This window comes from Elephantulus edwardii, unplaced genomic scaffold (assembly GCF_000299155.1).
Source record: "Elephantulus edwardii isolate Elephantulus edwardi_28Jun2011 unplaced genomic scaffold, EleEdw1.0 scaffold00175, whole genome shotgun sequence".
In the NCBI taxonomy this organism is placed as follows: Eukaryota; Metazoa; Chordata; class Mammalia; order Macroscelidea; family Macroscelididae; genus Elephantulus; species Elephantulus edwardii.
In genome coordinates this window covers 2331543-2340374 of record NW_006399925.1, presented here as the reverse complement: position 1 = coordinate 2340374, position 8832 = coordinate 2331543, and positions in this window count along the sequence as shown.

Genomic DNA, 8832 nt, shown 5'->3' with positions numbered 1-8832 from the left:
TAGTGGTAAAGACAGCATGGTACTGGTACAAAAGACTTTTATAAACAAAACATTTTATATACAAAACACTACTATGAGAAACAGTAAAAAATGTAAATAAATTGAAAAAAGATTCCCTGTTCATGTGTATGATGACTTGATATAGTGAGAGACAGACAATCTTATTGAAAGCAATCTACATGTTAAACACAATCCCAATACAGATATTAAATTCATTTTTCAAAAAGATAGAAAATACAATTGGGAAATTGTAAAGGAAAGAGATCCTGAATAAACAAAGCATGTGTGAAAAACGAAAATGAATTAGGAGGCATAGTACTCTTGATCTCAAAACCTATTGTTGTTGTTAGGTGTCATTGAGTTGAGCTTGACTTACCATCACCCTATGAACAAAAGATCTGACCCCTGTTCTATCCTGTGCCATCCTTACACTTCTTGACACACAAGAGCCCATTGCAGCAGTCACCAAATCAGCCCATCTGGTTGAGGGTCTTCCCCCTCTGATCTTTTATCCTCCCAATATCGTGTCCTTCTCCATGTGCAAAGCATGTGAGGCAAAGCCTCATCATTCTTGTCTCCAAAGAGCACACCAGCGATACAATCTCCAAGACATATTGTCCGTTCTCTTGGCAGTTTAATGGAATGTTCAGTGCTCTTCTCCAAAACCACAACTCAAAGGCATCAATTCTTTTTCTGTCATCCTTATTCATTCTCCAGGTTTCTGATGCAAATCTAGTAGATGAAAAGTCTAGGGCCTGAATCAGACGCACTTTAGTTGTCAAACTGACATCACTACTCCTTAATAGTTTGGACGTTTCTAACTGCAGATTTTCCCGATGCAATGTCTCCTTATTTTCTGACTCCTCATACAAAGGGTGTTAATGTGGATCCAAACAAGATGAAGCTGTTGACAGTTTCAATTTCCTCTCTATTCATCATTATATTGCCTATTGGTCCAGTGGTAAGAATCTTTATTTTCTTTATATTGAGATGTAAATTATCCTGAAGGCTGCATTCCTTGATCTTCTGCAACAAATTCTTCAAGTCCTCCTCACTTCCAACAGGTTGTGTCATCTGCATAACACAGGTTATTGATTAGTCTCACTGCAAACCTAATGCCACATTACTCTTCATAGTGTCCAGATCCTCATATAATTAGCTCAGCATATAGATTGAACACAGCTATAATAACCAAAAGAGCATGGTACTGGTACAATTACAGGCACATAAACAATGGAACAGAATCAGTATACAGTCCACTGATATTTGACAAAGAAACAAATTCTATAAATGGTGCTGCCTATACTGGCCTTCTACCTGAAGAAAGCTTAAGCAGAATCTACATTTCATACCATGCATAACAATCAACTCAGGGTGAATAAGAGACCTAGAGATAAAGCCATAAAGATCATCATGAGAGACAAAACAGGACCCAACCTAGAAACCTGAGACTATGTTATAAGCAGGCTGTGAAACACAGCCAGAAATGCATAACAGAAGAGGATAACATCAATTAATAAGACCTTCTAAAGATTTTATATATAAATATAAATATAACTGGGTAAAGAGAAATCCTACTGACTGGGATAAATTATTTGGCAAAGGCAGCTCAGACATGGGTCTCATAATGAAAGTTCACAGAAATCTACAAGGTCTCCATAAGAAAAAGATTAATAACCTGATTAGAGGAAGACATTTGGATGGCCAAATGACACATATAGTAATGCTCAAAATCACTGGAGGGATTGTAAAACGGTAAAACCACTCTGGATGATGCTTCCTTAAAAAGCTGAAGTATAAAAATTTCATATGACCAAGCTATTCCATTACTAGGAACATATTCTGAGAAAAATGGAACTGAGACACAAAGATATATTTGTACAGCAATGTCCATAGCAGCATCATCATAATAAAAAAAAAATTGAAACAGCCTAATGTGTTCATTGGTCATGAATGGGTTGAGAAACTGTGGAATATTCACACAACAGAAAATAACACACACTCAGAGCAAAGATTTAAAAAAATACCACATAACATGGGAGAGGCTAGAGAATATTTTGCTTAAGGTACTCAGTCTTGTAAGGAAGAATATTAAATAAGACCATCACTGTGAAATTAGATGATAGCTAGTAAGGTGTGGCTAAAAGGGCAAAAGGGAAAAGGCGGACAGGAGGGTAAGAGTCTGTAGGGAGAAATTATGGAGTACCAGAGTTTGGTATGTAAAGGGTGAGGATGACAGAATTTGGGAAGCATCCAGGGAGTCCTGAAAAAAAATCAGGGTAATGGTGGCCATAGATCAATAATGGTGATTAGTTTCATAAAACTCAAGGTATGGGAATGATTAATTTGAATAATGGAATATATAAAATACCACGTATATGCATAAAATACAATGCACATTAGTTATATATGCAAACCAATATAAAATGAAATTATAGCTGACTGGAAGAGATCTATGTTTGCTCCCATTCCAAAGAAAGGTGATTCAACAGAGTGTGAAAATTATAGGACAGTATCATTAATATCACATGCAAGCGAGATTCTGCTGAAAATTATCCAAAAATGACTGGAGCAACATGTCAACAGAGAACTGCCAGATGTGCAGGCTCGGTTTAGAAGGGGTCGTGGTACTAGGGATATTAAAGCTAGTGTCAGATGGATCTTCACAGAAAGCAGGAAGTACCAAAGGAATGTCTATCTGTGCTTCATTGACTTTGCAAAGGTTTTTGACTGTGTGGATCACAATAAGACGTGGCTGACTCTGAGAAGAATGGGAATCCCAGAACGTTTGATTGTGCTTATTATGCAAAACCTATACTTGGACCAAGAGGCAGTCATCAGATACAAGCAAAGAGACACTGCCTGGTTCAGAATTAGAAAGGGGGTCCACCGAGAGTTATTCTGTCTCCATACCTTTTCAAGCTCTATGCAAAACGGATCATGCAGGATGCTGGGCTATATGAGAAGGATTAGTGGAAGATTCATCAACAACCTGTGTTATGCAACACAACCCTGCTTACTGAAACTGAAGAGGACCTGAGGTGCTTGCTGCAGAAGTTAAAGGCTGCATCCTTCGATATGGATTGAAGCTCAACATCAAGAAAACAAAGATTCCCACCACTGGGCCAACTGGCAGCATCAGGATGGATGGTGAAGAGATTGAGACAGTTAAGTTTCAGTTTGCTTCACTCCACAGTCAACATTCTTGGTACCAGCAGCCAGGAAATCAAGAGACAAATTGCATTTGGAAAGTCAGCTGTGAGGGACCTCTTCAGAGTACTGAAGAAGAACGACTTCAGGATGGAGACTAAAGGGTGCCCAATCTGGGCTGTAGTCTTCACAATTGTGTGCTATGCATCAGAGAGCTGGACAGTGACTAGGTATGATTGAAAGAGAATTGATACCTTTGAGCTGTGGTGCTGGAGAAGAGTGTTGAATGTACCATTGACTTCTAGGAGAACAGGTTCGTCCTAGAGAAGGTGAAGTCAGGATGCTCCTTGGAGTCACGGATTCTGAAGCTTCGTCTGACACAATTTGGGTATCTTGCAAGGAGGATCAGTCCTTGGAGAGGGATATTATGTTTGGGAGAGTAGAGGGACAGTGTAGGAGAGGAAGATCCTCGGTGAGATGGATCAATTCAGTGATGGGGTAGTGGGATTAGTTGTGTCGGAGACAATGAGGTTGACACAGAATAAAGCTGGGTTTGGAGCTCTTGTACATAGGCCTATGAGTCACAAGCAACTCAAAGGCACATGACAACAAAAATAGATAAATAATATTATTGAATCCAAAAAACTATGAAATGCTATTACTGTCAGATACCAGTGGCTTCACTACAATTCATAGCAACCTTATGAACTGAACCTTGTCCTAGTCTGCTCCATAGCGATAAATTCAACCAGGAAGGGGCATGGGGCAGAACCACCAGAAAAAAAACAAACCACCCAAAATTTGCAAACTGTAAACTATGAAACAGTGCTGAAGATATTGTAGATATTCTATTTCTAAATAAATAGAAGGTGATCCTGTGATTGTAGATTGGATGACTTACCATTTATAAAATCTCATTACTACCAGAAGTAGTAATTATATATTCAAATCAGTCACTATTAGAATTTCAGCAACTTTCTTTGTTGGTACTTGACATTCCACCAGTTACAATTACGTGGGAGCTCTGATGGTATGGTTTGTAGGGTGCTGTGCTAGCTCAAAAGCAGCAAGTCTCTGGTTAATCTAATCCACCAGCTGCTCTGTGGAAGAAAGAATCTTTGGTCCAATTTATAGTCTCTCAAAAAGAGGCGGGGGGAACCAACAAAAAATTATTGAAATGCATGGGAATGATTGTATGAAACACAATGGAAATGAAGGAATGTGTGAAACACAATATATATGAAGGAAACACAATGTATATGAATTTTGTATGCACATAAACGTTGTTTTTATGTGCCATCAAGTCACTTGCCCTAAACGCCGTTCTATCCTGTGCCAACCTCGCCACCTCAAACACACTCATTCGCAGCTCTCCACTCACAGAATCGATCCATCTCATCGAAGGTCTTCCTCTCCTGCGCTGCCCCTCCACTCTGCCAAACGTGATGTCTCTTTCCAAGGACCAGTCCCTCCTTGCAACATGCCCAAAGTATGTCAGATGAATCTTCAGAATCCTTGACTCCAAGTAAGTTTGAGGGGGTTGTTAGTTTTGGTTTGATTAGTGATATTTTCAATAAATTTGTATAGACTCTCAAACATACCTCAAAGTATATAGCAATGATAAAAATAAGAATAAAGAAGAAAAACTCATCCTTACTAATTTCAAAACATGAAGGAATCATAATCAAAACAGTATCACACATGCATAAGGGTAGGCATATCAATGGAACAGAATTTACCATATATCTATGGTAAATGAATTTTCAACAAGTATGCTAAGTTCATTTACTGTGGACAAAGTAGCCAAATCAAAAGACTGACAAAAGAATGAAGGAGAATCCATAAACCCATTGTCATTAAATAAAATATAACTCATCGTGATTCTACAGGACACAGTAGAATTGCACTATAGGATTTCTGAGACTAGAAATCTTTACAGAAGCAGACAGCTACATCTCTCTTCTGCTCAGTGGCTAGTGAGGTAGGATCATTGGTCTTTTGCATAGCAACTGAGCATTTAGCAACATACCTCCTACTATATAAAATGATTAAGTTAAAAAGGATCAATGAATTAAATGAAAGAGCTAAATCCATAAAACTCTTAAGACAAAACATAGGGTTATTTCTAGACTTAACAGGTTCTTGAATTTTAATAGCAAGAGTAACAAAAGAAAAAAATACATAAGATGGATGTAATCATTGTTTTTTTCAAAATGATGCACCAAATTACTTATCAATAAAATAAAGAAATATCCCACAGTCTGAGAGAAAACATTTTCAAATTATATATCTAATAAGAATTTAATATCCAGAATATATAAAATACTCATTTGACTCATCAATAAAAAAGAAAAAGAACCCAATCAAAAATTGGGCAAAGGATTTGGGTAGATATTTCAACCAAAATTATTTATAAATTCTCAGGGAGCACATGAAAAAATCTTTATTGTCAGTATTTATCTGGGAAATCCAAACCAAAACCACCATAAAATATTACTATAATTCTACAGGATATTATTGAGGGGAAATAGAATAAATACGTATTGGAAAATAGGAAAATTGGGACAAACATTCCTGGATGAAATGTAAAATGATGCAGTTGCTGCAGGTAGTAGTTTGATGTCATTGTTGTTATATACCATCAAGTCAAAGCCAGCTCATAGCTGACATTCCAGTAGGCTTTCAAAAGATGTAATCACATAGTAGGATATTGTCCATCTTTCTCCCATGGAGCAGCTGGGGGATTCAAATCAAGTTCTTTTATGTTGGCAGGACAAGCTCTTACCACTAAGCGATAATTCCTTAAAAACTTAAACCACATTACTCATCAAGTCTATTTCTAGATATATGTGCCCAAAAGATTTAAAATTAAGAACTAAATATAACACTTTATATAAAAATTGATTATGAACTTGTTCAGCTACTTAACTGTCAATAGAACAATTAACAAGCAAAATGTAATATATTCATACACAGGACCATAAAAAGAATTTTATATTTATCCCACAGCTTAGGTAGAAAAATACAGGTTACATGACATATAAAAATGTTGTTAATGCAACAGAATTGTACAGCAAAAAAATAGTTGAAATAGCAAATATTTGATCCAACAAATCCATAATGAAATTTTGAAAAATCATTCCCACCAGTACATTCCTATTACGGGTTTGAAGGTAACATGTCTAAAATCTAACTGCTCACCCAAGAAGCTTCAGAAAAGAATCTTTTTTAAGTTATTTTTTATTTTTTAGACTGACTGCATTTGGTGGTTTGTAACTACTTCCTTTCACCATTCCAACTGTTTATTTCTGTCATCATGTCTCTATACTAACTCTTACATTTATTGCCTCCTTGTGTAAGAACACTTTCATGTTAAGTTCAATCCAGAAGCGTCCCCCACATCTCAGGTTTTTTCATTTAATCACATCTTCATGAGACCTCATCCCTTTTACCATACGAGGTATTCACAGTTTCCAGGGAGTAGAGTGTGGACTATCTTTGTTGTTGTTGATAGGTTCCATCGAGTCCCTTGATGAGGAATACTGTTTTCTTGATGTTGAAAAGTAATCCATATTGAAGGCTATTGTCCTTGATTTTCTACAGCCAGCCCTTCAAGTCCTCTTCACTTTCAGCAAGCAAGGTTTTGTCACCTGCATAACTCAGGTTGTTAATCAGTCTTCCTCCAATCCTGATGCTACATTCTTTTTCACAGAGTCCAGTTTCTTGAATAATTTCTTCAGCATACAGATTGTATAGATATGGAAAAAGAATACAGCTGTGTCTTACATCTTTTACTTATCCTACCACGAAAAAAGCAAGATTTTTAACAGAAAATTTAGAAAGAGGCTATTTTTAACTTGGGGTTAATTAAATACATTCTCCAAGAGGACTTACGGAACAAGCAAATCTCTATTTATTGATTTGAGTGACAATTACAATGGCAATGGTACTTTGATTTTTATTATTCCTTGAATGAGACTTCCATGTTTTATACATTCTTTTGTATGTTCTACTGTACAGCAAAAATATAAAAGGAAAATCAATGAGAATCACTGGACATGCACATTTCAAGTGCTAGAATATAAATCACTCTTTTAGGAGACATTGAAGGTGTATATTTAAAAAAAGATCAAAGAGATGCATGCCAAAAGGAGAGCCATCGCATATTTGAGAAACCCTCCTGAAAGTATATTTTTCTCATATTGTCTTTTCTTTGAATTGGTAGTCGGAAAGCACTCTGTAATTTCTTCGGAATCGGGATGCCAGTTATTATTATGTAGTAAACAAGTCACACCTTTCAGCTCTATTTTCAAAATACACTGAAGGAATCTGAAAATAAGTCTAACATTCCAGAATCAATTTGCTGGCTTTTGGGGTTTTTCCAGCCCTTTGTCAGGTTAATAGCTATTGCATTTCCCCTTGACTTTACTATTTGTTTTCTACCTCACGCAAGGTCCACACATCATTTTTCTCCAGATACCTACAGCCAAAAATTGTGTAAATTATGTAAAGATTTTTCTTGAAACTACATGGCAAATTTAGTGCTTACGTCAATCTTTGAAAAATGAAGAACATATTTTATTTGGCCTTATATTAGAATAATGAAAGCAATAATGATTTAGCAAACTAATTGCTTTCAAAAGTAGTTTAAAGTTTCACTTATTAGTGTTTGATAATGGTTTGATGATTTGCATGTAAACCTAAACATTCAAGTCATTTTTTTGCTTAAAGAGATTATATAGAATGTCATTTCTTATTTAATAACTTGTAATTATGACTGGAAATTATTGAAGATAAACTATAATTTAAACTCTTAGGACTTACCAGGTTGTAGAGTTTCTGCCCATTTCCTGCCCTAAAATGCCAGCAATTCTGTTTGCCTGTTAATTATTATTATTAGCTGAGCTCACCTCTTAAAAAACTATCATTTGTCTGGTTCCATTGTTATCAGTATGTTGGGACCTTGTGAAGTCTTTCATTTTATCCAATATTCTATTATATTTTAAAAAAATGTTTATGCGTTCTTCACTGCAGAAATAGTATAAAGTTTTACTTTTCTTTTTGACCAAATTCCTATTCTATTTTAAAAAATATTATTCTGTAGTTCTATTTATTCTGATATCTTCTAGACAATACCAATTATATTTCATTATGGATCAAATATGAGAGCTCTGGTTGTGTAGCCCATAGAGAATTGCTTTGCTAAACGTGGTACCTCTCTGGTGGTCCAAATCCACTAGCTTCTCAATGAGATTAAGATAAGTCATGTCCTTTTATGTTATATACAAATTTCCAAAAATTCACTAGAGGGTCAGCTCTGAGTCAGTTCTTACCTGCTGGCAATGAGGTTGAATTTACCTCTTAATTAGGAGTTAAAGCTTTTTTTTTTTGTTCTGATTCTCTTCATTTTGGCCTTTTTAATCCATCTCCAAAACCAATGATTACATTTACTGTAACACTGATTCTGCTATGCATTGCTTCTAATGTAGTCTGAAATTGAGAAAGATGTAGGTTTATTATTATTATTATTGTCGTCCTAGAGAGGGTTAAACCAGGCTGCTCCTTGGAGGCAAGGATTCTGGGGTTTCGCCTGACATACTTTGGACGTGTTGTAAGGAGAGACAGGTCTTTGGAGAGGGACATCATGCTGGGCAGAGTGGAGGGACAGCGCAGGAGGGGAAG